The sequence below is a fragment of the Rhynchophorus ferrugineus genome, unplaced genomic scaffold, assembly GCF_030347505.1.
Source record: "Rhynchophorus ferrugineus isolate W39M unplaced genomic scaffold, kcgeb_rfMv2 rfM2, whole genome shotgun sequence".
Taxonomy (NCBI): domain Eukaryota; kingdom Metazoa; phylum Arthropoda; class Insecta; order Coleoptera; family Curculionidae; genus Rhynchophorus; species Rhynchophorus ferrugineus.
In genome coordinates this window covers 32,693,968-32,713,005 of record NW_027472581.1, presented here as the reverse complement: position 1 = coordinate 32,713,005, position 19,038 = coordinate 32,693,968, and the positions used below count along the sequence as shown (strand labels likewise).

Here is a 19,038-nt window from a genome sequence, read left to right as displayed (position 1 = left end):
GAGCTCATTGCTCATTGTATCAAGGCCAAGTCACGTGGCTTTCAGCGGCAAATACAAATATGCGAATCCTGAAATGATGTTTTAATCTACTAACATAATTCAGTGAAATAAATAATACATTTTCGTAACTGATTCATCAAGTGCATCTTTATGATAAGATTTTTTAGTTAATGTAATACAATTTCTAATTTTTATACAATATGTGCAACTAAAAGTAATTAATCAAATCGTTTACCTTGAATTGCCAAATATAAAAAATGATGATAATGATGCTGTGAAGATAATTTCAATAGAAGTTATTGTTATTGTTATTATTATTTTATATTTATAATCACAAGAAAATGACGTTTAGTTTCACCCCCACTTTTACCGATTTGACAACGTTGCATGTTGCAATGTTGTCATTATGATTGTTCAGCTGTTATTTCCTATTTCTATACATTTTGTTTGTTACATCAATAATATTATTAAAGTAAAAAATCTACCAACTTTTAACAAGTTCAATACAAGTAAAGCGCAAGCTTTTACAATTTGTATTTGTTCACTTTAATCATTATCAAATTTAGGAATAAAAGAGAAGAAAATCTCTTATTATTTTGCAAGACTTGTATATATAGCAAATACGAAATATTGTTCGATAAATAAACCCTTTAAAATAAAACATCAGGCTATATAAAAGGAAAGTTTAGCCCACTATACATACAGCATAGAAAAAACATACAGTAATCAAAATTAACTATCATACCGTAATGAAAAACTTTCAAAACCATTCAACAGATGGCAATAAATTTCTGACAGAGGATATGTTTTATTCGATTTACAGCATGCCTTGTCCTTTTAGAAGTCATTATGTCCAGTTAGAGAAATTATATGAATTATTTTAAGATTTAATTTATTAATGAAGTATATTCTGTCTCAATTAATCAAATTTATAAAAAATTGTAATTAAAATAGAAAGTAATAATATACAAAAAGTACAAAGTACAGAACACGATTTTAACAAAATTGATAAATACTATTTATATTTTTAAGCTGATTTGTGATAATATAATATAAATATGTGTATCATAATCATATTATTTTATACCAATGTTCAATTTTGTGACACACTTAAGCGTATATACGTTCAATATTTATATTATAATCCAGAGATTTATCTAATTTATTTTCCTTTGTTTTTCTTTTATAATTATGTAATTTAGCTACGTTTCTCTTCATTAACCTTTTAATTGCCTTTTTAATAAAAGGGTTTAATTAACATATGTTTTTATTATCGCTAAAGTTTATAGTGCATTTTTTACCAACTAGGGTTTACCTGGACCAGGTTACTGCTTAATATGATATCTGAATCATGGTTCTTGGCATTAACCCTACCAGCCGTCGGATTCTGAGTCACATGATTTTACTCACGGAAAGAGAAGTCTATTGGAATAGTATGACTGTCGATTTGGAAGCTGTTGCAGACTCTTGTACCAAACACTTATAAGATTGAGCGTCAGGAGAAAATTTACTAACGATATCATATAAAAAGCAGATGGAACCCTCGTAAAGTCACACGATGAGCGTCTCGAACATTGGAAGGAGTTCTTCATAAGTACGATGTCAGCTTGATTTCGTTGTCTATTAAGCATTTGTTCCGTAAATAGATCAATGTCTCAAAATGAGACAATGATAATGAGACAATAAGGAAAAATGTTATCATTAAAAATAACGAATTAACTAATAAAACGAAAAACGCCCAAATCAAGTAACCTGGAATAGCCGTCAGATCGGTGACACAAAATATATAAACAAACCCAGCGGGTAACCGTGTTGCTAGTTTCGATAAAAAACTATTAAGAATAGTGTGGTCATCTAAAATTATATTTACATTTACGTTTCTTCTAGAAAACCCAAATTAATGTGCCTGTATGTGCAAGAAAACCCGATATATGTGAAAATTTCATTACAACATTTATTAACAAAATTGGAAAACAAGAATCGTCTGTTTTCTTTGCTCACAAAATCTTTAGATTTTCGAAATCAGAATATTGATTTAATTTGATGTCTGGTGAAGAAAAAGATGAGTAGAGAAATTATTCTTACTTAAGGATTTTTATTAATTGATCATTGTATTAAAGATAATACTAAATGTTATTGGTAAATTTTGAATAAAATCAGAAGTCAATACCACGACTTCTGATTTCCATGCCAATGCATTACCTAACCGAATATTGCAGGTAATAAATGTGTTAATTTGTGCATCAACAGTTAAAATGAATATTGCATAGAATATTAACAATTATAAAATTGTTTCATAGGATTTGAAATGGGACACATGGTAAATAAGACAAAGTAAAAAGCAATAGATAAATGAAAGCAACGGAAGACAAACTAAAGTTGAGTAATCTGCAAGGGTGAGATCGAAGACTGAAATAAATAAGCAAAGAATAATGCAATTTTATTTACAAATTTAGGTAGAGAATTATTCCTTTAATCAACCGTTTAATATTAGTGTATTTATTGTTCTTGTAATATGTATTTTAGGTGAGAAATATTGATAAATGATAAGGACTATATGAGTACATAAATGAATTAATAAAAATATGCAGTATTTAAAATGAAAGTAACCACATAATTTGCAAACATACCATTACCATTATCACGCTTTGGAGTGGGTTCATCGTGTGCAGTCCACTCGGATGACTGTCGATTGAACCATGTTTTATCCATTGTCACATATCGACGCAAAAACTCGAGTTTATTACGCTTGATCATCTTGAAACACTGCTCCGAATCATTCGGAGCACTGTTTGAATTGGACTTCGGAGTGAAATGGAGCCATGTTTCCATGCTCCGAATCATCAACTCGTCGTTGTTTCGGTCAAAAGTGAACTCGCGCGGCACCCACTTTGCACAGAGCTTTCTCATACCCAAATATTCGTGAATGATTTGATGTACATGTTCAGTTGATATCTTTAGAGTGTCTGCAATTTCATTCAATTTCAATTTACGGTCATTCAAAATCATTTTGTGGATTTTTTAAATGTTTTCGTCGGTAACGACCTCTTTTATTCTTATTTATGATAACATACTTTGTTATAATGTTCAAAGGCGTAGTAATTTACACGTGTTAATACTCCGTAAATTATTGAAAATTAATGGAAATTAGATTTATTTAAATGGAATTTAAAAAACGTTAGTGAGTGTTAGATCTTGAGATAGTTTACATATACGTTAATATGTTTTAATCTACTGGAATTTATTATTTTAAATAATATCATGTATCAAATACGTTTCTGATCTTATATTGCAAATAATGTGAAAACAAGTTTTAGTAAGATATCACTTTTATATTAGTTCTATTAGTATAGTATGAGAAAAGCATGATTAATTTGATTTGATTAATTTGTATGATTAAGCGACCACTAGTATATGCTTATTAGACTCTTTAGAACATCACATTTGTTTGTAGCTAGTGAAGGTTCAATTATGTCAGCTACTTGCTGGAGAGTGGCATTATCGAGCACGTGCAAGAAAACCCGATATATGTGAAAACTACGGAGGAATATTTTGTTTCGTCTGCTTTAATCTATAGAGAAATAGAGATTAAACTTTATAGAAAATTTTGGGGAAATCTTTCATGACTTCCAACATGTAGATGTCGCTAATTTTAACATATTACTTGTTTTTTCCGCTATTGCTAAGAGCCGCGACGGAATCTGATTGGTTCATTTCGTTCTATGATTTGTTGGTCAGAGAACAGTGTGGTTAGCCTTCTATAACTTTTATACATTAAATTATTATTTTATTTTATTAGTATATACAAGTCGGTAGTTGAAATGCATTCTTGTTTTAGGACGTGTTGTGTGCCCGGATGCACAGATAGTAAGGGAATGCATCATCGTTTTCCGTTAAAAAAGTAAACGGCGATCTTTAAGAAATGTGTAGAAAACATTAAAAATCCTAAACTGGTTGGGTTAAATATGAAACAGATTTATAATCGTTACCGTCTCATAGACATTTTTGTGATACATTTAAACTTTCCTTTAAGTACTTATGAACAATTTAGTGATGGTGAAAATAATACGACAAGCCCAGAATATGTACAAATGGAAATCAAAATGATATAGAAGATAAATTGAAAGGGTCAGTCACATTTCTGTTCATAATTGTTACCATTAGTTTCTAAACTGTCTTAATATATTTGTACTGCCTATTTCCATCGTTCAAAGCCCACAACCAGGGTGTTGGAAGCAAGTGTCATCGACATTTGAACAAACTCCAGAAGGTAATGGTAAAGTTTGTATTAATTCAGCCAGTATCCCTCTTTCTGCTCATTCTTACTGTTTATTACTTGACTCTATAACTTCAGTTCAGATGTTCCTATAAGAGTAAACAAAGTTTTACATTGTACCATAGTGTACATCTCAGGTTATTTAGTAAAACTTTTGAAAAAAGAAATTAAGTGTGATTTTTGTTTACATACAATTATGAATAAATCAGTAGGTCCACAAATTGAGACTGATTTTATAGAGGCAAGACAATATCTCGTGCCCCAGACTCCAACAAAATTGTTTTATTATACTGTTGGTAGATCTTTGAGCTACGTCTTTTATTTTATTCAGCGATTTTGCCACGTCGATAATAAAACAAAATTTTTATCAAATGTTTAAAAAAAGACAAAAAAAAATTAAAACTCTACAATTGTACATTCCATAATGATCTTTCGGATAAAATATTAAGAGTATTACCAAGGTGTCTTATGTATACTTTTGAGCAAAATAGGTGAATAGAGTATTAAGAGGGAGAGACTCAAAGCTTGCTTTCTGTTAAAAAAAACTAAAAGACAGAACTCTGATAGATCCTATTAAATTGATGTCACTAAACAACTATGAAAAAGGAAAAAGACGGAAGAGATAATTTTGATTTGCAATGCACCATGTTTTTGCTTATGGTTATATATATATATATATATATATATATATATATATATATATATATATATGTCAATTCAAAATAGCAGTGACACGGGAGACCTGTCAAAACGTCGCAATGTTGCCGCAGCAACTCTGAGTTTTAGTACATTTTGGCTCTGACATATAAGATATATATTAAAATTTATATAAATAAAATAATTGAACAAATATTCTATTAAATATAATTTATTTTAACATTATAATACATCAAATGAATTTATTATAGAAAAATTTAAAACTACAATTAATATTACAGCCACAATAATTTATAGGTTAGAGTTGTTTTATTAAATATATACATTGAGCTTTTTTCCACACTAGTATCGGTAGGGTTCTAGGCGCGTTTTTGTATGTAGTGGTATTCCCCGAAAGCCTAATCCACGTAATTAACAATTGTATATCGGAGTAATGTATTTTACTTTCATTAGAGAGCATATTAATGTTTTGCGCTTAGTTCTTGTTTCTTTCGATGCAATGTATCCTTGTAAAGTCATTATAATATTACTATATTTTTCTTTAGTTTGTCCTATTACTATCTGCACTGCATTCTCATAATTCTCGTAATGTTATTTCTCTTTTCATACATGTTAACCAAATGTTCATTTATATTCTGAACAATAACACACATGCTCATTAAGCTTTCACACTCTATAACACAATTCCCTTCAACTAAAGTATATTAATTATATATTGACCTTTAGTGGTTTTCCCATTTCATCACCCTGTCTTGGTAATCGTCAGCATTGAATCAGAAACCAACATTCATAAAGTTTTAGTCAACCACTGTCACTTTGAGAAACACTAGTCAAGTTAATAACCAAAGCTCACACAAACTGAAGCTGTTATTTTCGACAATGCCTCTTTCCATAAACCCAGGCAGTTCTGGTTTGAATATCCTACTCGACCTTGAATATCTATTGTAATAATTCTTTGCTATATCCCATATCAACTAAATTGGATTAAAAATGCAGTGATAGGGAGGAAGACGTAATACTCTGTGGCCATAACATTCAGTAATCTGATCTACTATGTATCTTTTCTCAGACTTATTTCTAAAAAAGTAAATTACATAAAATGTAATTAAATATTTAATTTATATTTATCGAGTAAGAAATTGAAATAGTTCATTCTTTAATATGATTTCCTATGATAGCGTTAAAACAACGTTTGTCGGTTTATAACTCGTAATTATAATATTTTGAAGAATTTTCAGACGTTTGGCAAACGTACAACTTTTGCAGGCTCATTCCGTTACATTTTCGAACTTCTCTAACAGCATTCTATCTCTTTTTAAATAGAATAAAATGGCAAGGATAATATTGTCTGACTGTAAAACAAATGTACAGCTTTAGACAGACACATATTGACACATCGTGTCACTGCTATTTTGAATTGACTATAAGTATATAATATTTATATTGATCAATTAAACATGACGTCAAGGCTGTCACATGCTAAACATTACTAATGAGCCAATCAAATGTCTTCACAGAAAAATATTTCTCTTACAGGTGCTTATAATGGAGATTTAAATTGACCAATCAAATAACTTGAATGGCCCATTATGGCGCCGTCTGGATGTTGGGCAAAGCAGAATTTTGCGCCAGACTCCCCTATTGAGTTATATCTCTATTACTCTATAGCTTTAATCCACCGAAAGTGTAATTGCCTTTCCAGTTGCGCTAACTCACGTTTTAGTTTCACGTGTCAAAAGGTGGTAGATTTACACTTCTTACCTTCTCGGCATCTCCACTTGCTGCTGTTTGTGCACTGCATTTTTTCGAATGTAGTTTGTGACTTTGTCCATAAAATCGTTGTATGTCTTATTGCAATCACGTCACCAATGTAGCCTTCTAAAATATAACAAACACCAGAAATGTAAACAAAACAGAAATAATTGTAGACGCTAGAAGGTTATAGACTATAAGGAAATGAACAAGATGTAGTGCATGATTGGTTCGTTCTGCGCAGGCGCATTACGATATTCTACGTCTCATTCTAGATGATACCCTAATTCGAGGGTTATGTTTTCACTTATTCGTTAATTTTTTATATACGGTTGTATAAATTTAATGAAATTCAGATAAAAATAACAAAGCGCTAGTTTTTATCGATAATCGAAGAAATTAACAAATTATTGCTTAGTTGAGGCAACAAAATGAGTTCATGAATATATATTAATCCCAATAAGTCCTTGTTAGTATATTATATTTCACTAGAACAAAATTTATTCGAAAACGTAACTCATATTAAAATATGAGAAAGAAAATCTTCTAGATGTTACAATATCAACAAAATTACGAGGATAGTAACACTATTCGGTATGGTATGTTAAATTTGTATATATCAACATTGATATCATGGTACCTACCTGATATCATGGTTGTTAAAAAATAGTAGTATGTAAAGTATGTACATTTGGTAAGAAAATGTAAGGAATGGATACTGACACCATTACAGGCAATATTGTACATGCTTGTACGCAAAGTATGCAAAGTATCTAAGTTAATTTTTTGTAATATTTACTAATAAATTATCTAAGTATCTAATTTAATTAATCTAATAATTGTAATAGATAATAAATTATCTATTAAAATATCTAAGTAATATTTTGTTCTTGTTTAATGTTGGTACAAGTTTGATTTTATTGTGAGATAAGTTTTTCAACTTTCAATTCCACTAACTGTAGTCGCATTGTGATGATTTTTTTTTAAGAGAAACAATATCGTAAACTAGTTTTACATTTCGTAGCGAAATACAGGCCTATAACCACAGACCATAGAATAACGAGTTTATTTTATATTTTATGATGCCTGCAAAAATGAAAACCAAACATAACCAAACCAAATTGAAATGCTTTTAATTTTATTTAAGCGTGCACGTGAAGAACAAATCAGTCACACACTATATCTTATATATATATATATATATATATATATATATATATATATATATATATATATATATATATTTTTTTTGTAATATATATTGATAAATAAACTTTAACATATTAATAAATTTTTACAATTAAGTACCAAAGTATACTACACATTTAAAATTAAGTAACAATTTAAAAGGTTTATTGAAACAATTAAATGGTTTAGCTAGCTGTCAGCACACAAGTTAAACATAACATTAAAAGGTTACTGGTGTTATTTTTATTTGCATTTTTTAACATAGATTTTTATTATTTGCTGAAAGATATATCCAAAACATCAACGGTGACAATCCAAGAAAAATACGAAATGGTAAATTATTCAGTTCACCTGGGTAGTAATGCCTGGAATGATCTCTCATAGATAAAATAGTGACGAGACGACCATCAGTATCATTTTAGTATCTATATACTTAGTTTTAAGTGTGTAAAAATATTCAAAATTAAATAGAACATACTACAAAAAATATCTTTTTAGCTGATTAAAATTTGTCAAAAATTAGTCATATTTGGTATCATTCTTATATCTTTATGTATCAGTTAATTAATAGACCAGGATCTCTCTCTTTCATACGTACAAATATATGTATACGATGTAAGATATATAAGCGCTTATATATTTTTATAAATTTTAAATTGCATTTTATATTATTAATCTGTAAAGTGGTTATATATTAATTATAATTAATATATATAATAGTATAAAACATGGTCTATGGCAAGATTATTATATTTTAGTATATTATATATTTCCGAAAAAGATGTAAATAAATTTATATTAATTAAATTATAAATAATATAATATAAATAATTAATGTAATGTAAATTAATTTATAAATTTATATTATATTAATTATAAAATAAATTTAATTAAATGTATTATACATGACATGTAGAAAATCGGGATTATCGGCGTAAAATATTAACTTAATTAGTTAGTCTTATTCTAAATATTATTTTCATTGAAAAGTCCCCGACTTACCATAGTAAAACACTTCTTTTTTGGCAAAATTAGTTTTTTTTATTCAACATAATTCTCTTAAGGGTGATACACTGATTATAGCGACCGTCTAACTTCTTGATACCATTTTTGTAGTACGATTTGTCCTTTGCTTCGAAATAGGCCTCAGTTTCGGCGATCACCTCTTCATTCGAGGAAAATGTATTCCTAGCGAGCATTCTTTTGAGATCTGAAAACAGGAATAGTCACTGGGGGACAGATCTGGAGAATACGGTGGATGAGGAAGCAATTCGAAGCACAATTCATGGATTTTTGCCATCGTTTTCACTGACTTGTGACACGATTGTTTTGGTGAAGTAGCACTTTATTTTTTTTCAAATGCGGCCGTTTCTCGACAATTGCCTTGCCGCCGACTGTTGCGTTTTCCCATGCTTTGGAGTGGGTTCATCGTGTACAGTCCAGTCGGATGACTGTCGATTGTACTTCGGGGTGAAATGATGAAGCCATGTTTCATCCGTTGATATATATATCGACGGAAAAATTCGGGTTTATTACGATCATCTTCAAACACTACTGCGAATCATCAACTCGTCGTTGTTTTTGGTCAAAAGTGAGCTCGAGTGGCACCGACTTTGCGCAGAGGTTTCTCATACCCAAATATTCGTGAATGATATGATGTACACGTTCAGTTGATATCTTTAGAGTGTCTGCTATTTCATTCAATTTCAATTTACGGCCATTCAAAATCATTTTGTGGATTTTTTAATGTTTTCGTCGGTAACAACCTCTTTTAGGCGTCCACTGCGTTCACCGTCTTTGGTGCTCATTTCACCACATCTTAACTTAGCATACCAATCCTTGATGGTTAATTTTCCTGGAGCAGTGTCCGGAAACTCGACATCAAGCTAAGCTTTTGCTTCAACTGTATTTTTTCCTTTTTAAAAAAATTCCTTTTTATCCATTTTTTTCACATTAACAAAAGTTGCTTCACTCAAAATGCTATAATCCACAAACCAATGATCCGACAGCTGTCAAATTTATACACCCATCTTTTGAGGGTTAGAGCTAACTAAAAAACAAATGGATTTAATTGTAGTGCCGTCATCTATGTTTCAGGCCGGGCACTTTTCAATTGACCTGTTATAGGTCAGGATTGTGTTTTATTATATTCACATTGAACTCCTTTTGACACCACCTCTAAGGTAGACCTCTAGGAGCGTTTTTTAATGTAGTGGTATCTCCTGGAAGCCTAACTCACCTAATTAACAATTGTATAGCCAAGTAACATTTGAGTGAAGTGTTTTCTTGTCAAGTCATTTTGATAGCACTGTATCTATTCTTCGTTTCTTTATGTGTTTTTATCTAAAGGTGTTTAGGTGAAATTTATCAAAATAAGCAAAATGCCAAAGCAAGGTTCACTGATCTATAATATGTAATTATAATCACTAATGTTTGGAAGAATTTGCAGACGTTTGAAAACCGGTTGATTCGGTTACATGGTCGAACGGATGAATCAGATGTATCATATGTTTTTAACTAGAATGAAATGAGAAGTGAAAAATATAGTTTGATTTTAAAGCGAATTTACAAATTGCTATATGCAATACATTAAACATCTTGATTACGTCTGTTGGTTGTTTTATTAGACTGGCTATACTATTCATGTATTAATATAATTAACATAATGTATATTAATATAATATCAACAAATTACTCATTAATGTTAATTAATTTCATTTAATTGTTTTAAAATTTTTTCTCCAAAACAAATATACAACAAAACCTTAGTGCTGAAACACCATAGATACATTCAAAACATTAGATTAGATAAAAAAATGCGACATCTGATTACTCGCAACTGACGATAAGATTATTTACATAATTAAACATGGATTTCGTAACATTAATGAAAAATAAGTAACAATACAATACGAAATAGAATTTTATAATGTACACTGAGGGTTGCATGCAGTCGAAATTGAAAACCAATTTGTTTCGATTATGCCCAACACTAGTTTACGTAACTCCTTAGTTTTTGTTCTTTTACTCAGAGTCATGGTGGTAGATCCAAATATTATCCGTAGTGATAAAAGAATGGACGAAAACCTTTTAAGTAAATTTAGAGTTGTTCTGGAATGTGAGCCATCATCAAACTTGGGAAATCATTCAATACAGGGTGTACCATGAAAATTTGGTTAGAAACAGTGCTATTTAAAAGATCAATAAAGGCAAATTGGTGGAAGAATATACATGCGATGTTCACAAATAATTTTACAAATGTATAAGCTATGCAGACGGCACCATTTATAATATTGTTGTAATCAATATACATATATATATATATACATATATATACCTCATCTTAGTAATTTCATCTAAGCCATTTGCATTCAAGAAAAGTCCCTCTGCAAGACAGGACACCATACCTTCTAACATGTTTCCTTTGTAACCTCAATCTCAAGGGCATTTTAGAAATAATTTTGGCCACCCGCGTACACCTGAAGTACACAATTGGCGAGCGCATAAAGCGCTAATAAATGTTTTCACTTGTAATAAAAATATTCTGTTTTCCATGGCTGATATATGACCGGACTCAACACTTGAACTACAAAAACCTGTTTGCGGGTTTAGCAACTATTTACCATTCCATATGATAAGAACTATATCAGTGAAAAAGGTTGTTTCAACATACAACATACGTTCTTCAAAATAAAACCTTTTAAACCTTTTAAGCTTGGAACAATAAACATTAAAAAATATCAAGAATTCAAGGGAGACGAAAAATGAAAGTTATTAATTAAACTAATTTTTTTATAAATTAGGCTAATGGTAAAACTGAAAGACTTAAGGAAATAACAGGTCAATTGAAAAGTCCCCGGCCTGACACATAGATGGCGCTACTAGAACTAAATCCCTCTATTTTTTAGTTAGCCCTAACCCTCAAAAGATGCATGTATAAATGACAGCTGTCGGATTATTAGTTTGTGAATTATAACATTTTGCGTGAAGCAACTTTTGTTATTGTGTAACAAAGGGATAAAAAGGAATTTCGCGTGTTGATAATATATTGCTCTTTGAAGGGTCAAATACAGTTGAAGCAAAAACTTGGCTTGATGTCGAGTTTCTGGACACTGCCCCAGGAAAATCAACCATCAAGGATTGGTATGCTAAGTTTAGACGTGGTGAAATGAGCACCGAAGACGGTAAATGCAGTGGATGCCTAAAAGAGCTTGTTACCAACGAAAACAATTAAAAAATCCACAAAATGATTTTGAATGACCATACATTGAAATTGAATGAAATAGCAGACACTCTAAAGATGTCAACTGAACGTGTAGATCATATCATTTACGAACATTTGGGTATGAGAAAGCTCTGTGCAAAGTGGGTGCCGCGCGAGCTCACTTTTAACCACAAACAACGACGAGTTAATGATTAGGACCAGTGTTGGAAGATGATCAAGAGTTTTTGCGTCGATATATGACAATGGATGAAACATGTCTTCATCATTTCACTCCGAAGTCCAATCAACAGTCATCTGAGTGGACTACACATGATGAACCCGCTCCAAAGGTTATGGCGTCTGCATTTTGGGATGCGCGTAGAATAATTTTCATTGACTATCTTGAAAAAGGAAGGACTATCAACAGCGACTATTACATAGCGTTATTGGACCGTTTGAAGGACGAAATCGCCGAAAAACGGCCGCATTTGAAGAAAAATAAAGTGCTACTTCAACAAAAAAAATCGTAAAAATCCATGAATTGAGCTTCGAATTGCTTCCTCATCCACCGTATTCTCCAGATCTGTCCCCCCAGCGACTATTTCCTGTTCTCGCGCGGCACTCACTTTGCACAGAGCTTTCTCATGCTAAAATATTCGTGAATGATATGATGTACATTGATTTTCCTGGGCAGTATCCGGAAACTCGACATCAAGCCAAATTTTTGCTTCAACTGTATTTTTCCTTTCAAAAAGCAATATTTTATCAACACGCGAAATTCCTTTTTACCCATTCTCTTCACAATAACAAAAGTTGCTTCACTCAAAATGTTGACACTGTTATTATCGACGTGGCAAAATCGCTGAGTAAAATTAAAAACATAGCTAAAGACCTACTGACCTATTTTGTCTCTATAGAATCAGTCTCAATTTGTGGGTCTACTGCTTTATTCATATATATAAACAAAAATCATATATATAACATTTTATCATATATATAAACAAAAATCACACTTAGTTTCTTTTTTCAAAAGTTTTTACTAAATAATCAAAGGTGTACACTACGGTACAATGTAAAATTTTGTTTGCTCTTATAGGACATCGGTCATTTGGACTGAATAGTTACTAAACTAGACTGACTGTTATAGAGTCAAGTATACCTTCTGTAATTTCTTTAAATGTCGATGACACTTGCTTCGAATACCCTGGTTGTTGGCCTGGAACGATGGAAATAGGTACTATAAATATAGTAAGACAATTTAGAAATTAATGATAATAATTATGAACAGAAATGTGACTGACTCCTTCAATTTACCTTCCATATCATTTTGATTTTGGTCTACTTCCATTTGTACATATTTTGTTCTCGTGGTATTAGTTTCACACCATAATGTTATTCAAAAGTACTTAAAGGAAAGTTTAAATGTATCACAAAAATATCTATGACATGGCAACGATCATAAATCTGTGTCATGTTTAATTCAACCAGTAAGGATTTTTAATATTTTCTACTAATTTCTTAAAGATCGCCTGGTACTTTTTAACGGAAAAAGATTATGCATTTTCTTAATACCTGCGCATCCGGGCACACAACACCTCTTAGAACGAGAATACATTTCAAGTATCCACTTATATATACTAATAAAATAAAATAATAATTGAATGTATAAAAGTTATAAAAACTAACCACACTGTTCTCTGTATAAGGCATATTGAAAATGGCGTACAAAATATTTAAACAAGCCATAGAACGAAACGAACTCTCTTAACATAGCAAATAAAACAAGTAACATGTTAAAAGTAGAGACATCTACATGTCGGACGTCGCAAAACATTTCACCTAAATTTCCGATAAAGTTAAATCTCTATTTCTCTATAACTATAAATAACAAAATTCTTAACCTTACGAAACAGAGCTCTTACCGGTTCCAGGGTCAAATCCAAAATGGCCGTTGTACTTCGTTAAATTGCTTGTAGATGATTACTTCTCAAAATCAAGCGGAAACTACCGAAGTTTTCCGAATATCGATTATGATTCTCCAGAAATAGCCGCTATTTAGCAATATTGGTGTCAATAATCATACCTTCAAATTCTTCATGAATTATATTCATTGCAGCATCCGCTGTATAAAATAGTTCCAATAAAACATTTTGATGATGTCGCCGATCCAAAATCCGAATGAAATACTAACTTCTTGTGGACGTATTATCATCTATTGAACTTCGTGTACACACACTATAATGATGCTTGTTAATAAAAAAATACATCAAAAAATACGTTACGTCGCTAAAAATAATGAACAGGATGACAGTAACAAATAATCACAAATAAATTGATTTATAATAATATAGGATACAAATATTCTTGAAAAAAAAACATTTATTTTTAAATTACAGTTGTGATTATTAAAATTTTTGTAGAATAAAATAACAAAATCAAAAAATGCTCCGTGTTAACTGAGGCACCAAGCCTTACGATACATTGACGCCACTTAAGGTTTTCCCAACCATTATTTACCCATAGCTTATATATGGCATTGTACAGGAAAGTCATTACCGTTTTTTCTAATAGAAATCGCTAGGTTTATATATGCAATGTTATGATTTTGACACATATGTTATTTTATTCTACTGACATCAAGCTTCAAAACTATACATCAGGGGAGTGTAACTCCAAGGGTCAGAGGCAATGTTTCTCTTAGTCCAATCATTGGTGGCGCTGGCAACATGAATTTGATTGGTTAATTTAAAATGGTTATGTAGAAACCTGTAAGGAAAATACTTTGCTTTGATTGGTTTGCCATTTCGCCTGATTATTTATGACGACACATTTATTAGCCAGTAGTATTTAAATGGAAATTAAATTAAATTTTTAAAATTCATTTATTAAAATAAAATCCTGTACAAATATGCATAAGTGTAAATAATATAAATATACATAAACAAAAAGCAAAAAAAAACAAACTATATAAGTATAAATATAACACAATTAAGAACTTCATTCTAGGCAAAATTAAAATATTCTTCTATAACGCCTTCTCGCTTTTTAGTGCCATCAATTTTATGGGATCTATTAGAGTTCTAACTTATCTTGATATATTGAAGGTAAACTTTAAATATTTCCCTGTTGATATTGCATTAAATTCATTAAATCAAAAATACAATCACACCTCATAACTTTTTAGACTTTTGTCTTGAAAATCATTATGGATTGGACAGTTGAAACACTTAAAATTCATGTATTTTTTTAAGATATCTTTCAAAATAACTCATATGTTTATGGCAAAATCTAGTTATCAAAACAGCAAAATCCAGTGAAAAAATTATTATTATTAAAAAGTATTACAAATATTTTAAGGATATTTTAAAATTAAAAATAATATTTATTAATACTAATTATCCAGTAATCTTAATTATTACCTTCTTGCAAAACTTCTTTAAATGGAAACATCACATTGACAGCGTACGAACAACTTGGTAGATTAATTGAATTAATATTCTCATTACCACTAACATCTACATAAGTAGGTTTCGATTTTCTGTAAATAAACAATATGTAAACAGACATATAGTAGATAGATAATTTTATATTTATCTGATAAAAACAATGTTGGATATACATACCTGTTCGTGAAGGAAGGATAATTCTAAATTATTTACTAAAGTGTCTATGACACACACGATGACGTTGATATATTTCCATTGTGGTTTATCCAGGTATTTTACTACTATTTACTTGATGAACCAATTTTTGGTAAAGAGCGAAATCATTCTTTGGGAAACGATGTCTAATTTCGGTAGTAGATTTTCACCCAGGTACACTACATCTTTTACTAAGTGGATGCATTGTTATCAATTTATATATTATTATTCCATAATAATTAATATAAAACAGAAAATATGCACAACGTAAAACGAGGATTTTACCAAAACTTTCAAACCACAGAAAAACAATACACTTAAAAATGGATGTCTCTAGAAAATTATGGCTTCGCACAATTTGATCAACCAATCACGTTCCATTTTAGTGGCGGTTCCAGCAATTTAAACTAGCCAATCACAATTTGCGATCGCAGCGCTACCGCTGATTGAACTAAGCAAAACATTTCCCCAAGGTAGCCTTTACCGTGAAATTTCTATTTTTCTACCCTATACATGTTATATTGTGTTAAATTAACACCGTCATAGACTTATACCTCTTTTAAAATGTCAAGTTTCTTGCATAGAAACGTGCATTTGCGGCATGCATTACTTTTCTTATTTAATTAAAAGAAAAAAGCCGCTGAAAGTCATCTTATGCTGATAGAAACTTAAGGGCAAAATGGTGGCGATTTCGACGTGTAAGACAAATAACGTTCTGATAGACCGAAAAAGTCTGAAGATGCGAAACTGCTAGAGTTATTGAAGACTCAACCCAAACTCAAAAATAATTGACAGAATGTGATCCAACGAACGATTAGCGACCGATTACAAGCAAAGGAGAAAATCCCAGATATGGGAAGATGGGTGCATCAATTGAATGATAGGCAAATGGAAAAATCGTCCATGAAATAGTTATCACCTAGTGAAGCCGGCCGATCGGCTCCAAGGCCAAATCGTTTTGGTCGCGAGAAAATGCTCTGTGTTTGGTGGGATCAAAGTGGCATTGTGTATTACGAACTGCTGTAACTTGGTAAAACAGAATATAGTGATCGAAATTTATTGATTAGTGAATAATGAATCGTGTATTGATCCAAAAACGTCCAAAATGGGTCCGAAGACACGGTAAAGTGATTTTACAACACGATAACACGCCGTCTCATAAAGCAAAACCGGTCAAGGAAGCGTTGAAAGTACTTGAATGGAATATGTTATCGCGAGTACTCTCCAGACTTTGCCCCATCGAACTATCAACTTTTCGTACTACACGCGCTTGCAGAGCAGCACTTTTCCAGACAATTTTTAAGAAATTAGAATTTAGCTCGATGAATGGTTTTGGTCAAAGGACAAAAAATTTTTTTGGGATGCCATCCATACATTGGCTGAAAGATGGGCAAGATGTATAGAATCAAATATAAAACACTTTGAATAAATATATTTTTCAATTTTCTTGAGGAACAGTAGGAACAATACAACTCTTACGTCATTATTAATAAAAAGTAGCGTTCCAAACACACCAGATATAAAATATAGCAGAAAAATCGTTAATCAACACTTGGCAAGAAAATTACGTCACACATAGATTTGCAGCGTTTTGGTACCCATTTAAAATTATTTTATATCAAAGGTCAATTTTTCCAGATTATCTTTTTTGGCTGAAATTATATTTATTCCGGGCAAGGTAATTACACAGAATTGTGAGGCTTTTCAAAATAGTTGTTATGCCCATTCTTCAATAAATTTTTTATTTCTTATTATCATATTAAATGTTATTATTAGGATGTGCTACTTCAATGTGTATCAACAACGTGTATCTTCAACAACTATCAGTAACTGAATAACTATGAATATCAACCCGTTCTTATTCGAAAACTATAGACAAAGAAAAAGATAAGACACAATAGCAGTTTCCTGGCTTAACCCACCATACCTGCGCAAATCTGCATCTCCGTTTTTTTTTCTTCTGCATCTACCAACTGAAATTACTGAAAATATAAAACGTAACAATGCAGCTGATCTCAGACCTGATTTATTATGGATAGAACAATTAACGGGAAGGCTATGAGTAACACATTTTCTATGTAATGTCTAAACGAAATTTTGAAAAGGCATAGTGTAAGTGTATGACTATGCGTGTCAGTGTTTGATCCAGATATAAAAGAAACGTTCTACCATAGATATCCGTGCTCAGACTCCACATGATGTCCAGATGTCATTAGCAATTCATCTTAAAATCAAAATCATCAAAATCAAATTGATTAGCACGCAAACAGCAAGACTCTGACGAAAAATACAACACTTAAAACCTTAAAGGCTCACGACCTCGGCTGGCTGCTGATTGGGTTAAATGTAGAATGACCACATTAGAATTATTTAATTTCTATACGGCTCAAACTTATCTAAAGTACACATAAATGATTCATAATTCATTATAATACTTATATATTTCAAATAAAAATTTGTCGTGAAAATGCCTGTTAACGTTAATAGGTTGCATATGCAACACAAAAAACTTTTAGTTGCTAAAATTTAAATAATCATACAGAGCTAAATATTTAAAGTACATATTTGTGTATACTAATAACTATCAATGCTTCAACAGCAACTATAAATACTGGATTCAGATTGTTTTTTAGAGTAAGATATATAGAGAAAAAAATATAAATTTCACAAGGTGTTTATTAACGTTTGAAAAATACAATACGAATTAATAAAAGAAGTAGAAAATGCAGAGTTAAGTGAAGTCTAAAAAAAGGTCAAACCTGTTTGACATACTTTCAACAGTTGAGGTGTTAAATGAGTACCACCTGGAAGAAAGAACATTTTAAAATATCCTTGTTTTTTTGAGTTCTATATATTTTCCTCGACTTTTTTTACTTTTTTTACTGACACACACTGTTTGATGAATCATGTATACCTTGACCACAGAAACCTCTGTTAATGTTTTCGTACGATTATTTATTTTAAACAAAAATATGCATTTAAAAGCAAATTGATAAATAAATATGTAAAGTTACTATCAAAGCTGCCAGTAGACGATGCCAATTTTTTTTGCATTGCTGATTACCAGGTGCGTCTTTATATTCCATACATCAGATTAATGTTATTAATAGAATTATTTATCGCAAACCAAAATGTGACATAGTTTCGTAAACATTAAATTGGCTTCAAATGTCAAAATTTAAGTAAAATAGATATTCCTGGACAATTTTATAGAAATTAATTTTTTATTACAAATTCAAATTTTGTGTTATCCAAACTAATTTAACAAAAAACTTTTTTAAATTGATTTTTGACATTTGCATCTTGGTAATAAAAAAACA

At 30.7% G+C, this 19,038-nt stretch overlaps 1 long non-coding RNA gene across 1 annotated transcript; it reads right to left on the bottom strand.

Annotated features, from left to right (window-relative positions):
- Positions 1-2,630: 2,630 nt before the first annotated feature.
- On the bottom strand, positions 2,631-11,518 carry LOC143190639 (uncharacterized). Its single transcript, XR_013004296.1, has 3 exons — positions 11,211-11,518; positions 6,695-6,811; positions 2,631-2,966 (listed from the first exon to the last, which is right to left on the bottom strand). It is a non-coding gene; the product is annotated as an uncharacterized LOC143190639 (long non-coding RNA).
- Positions 11,519-19,038: the final 7,520 nt, after the last annotated feature.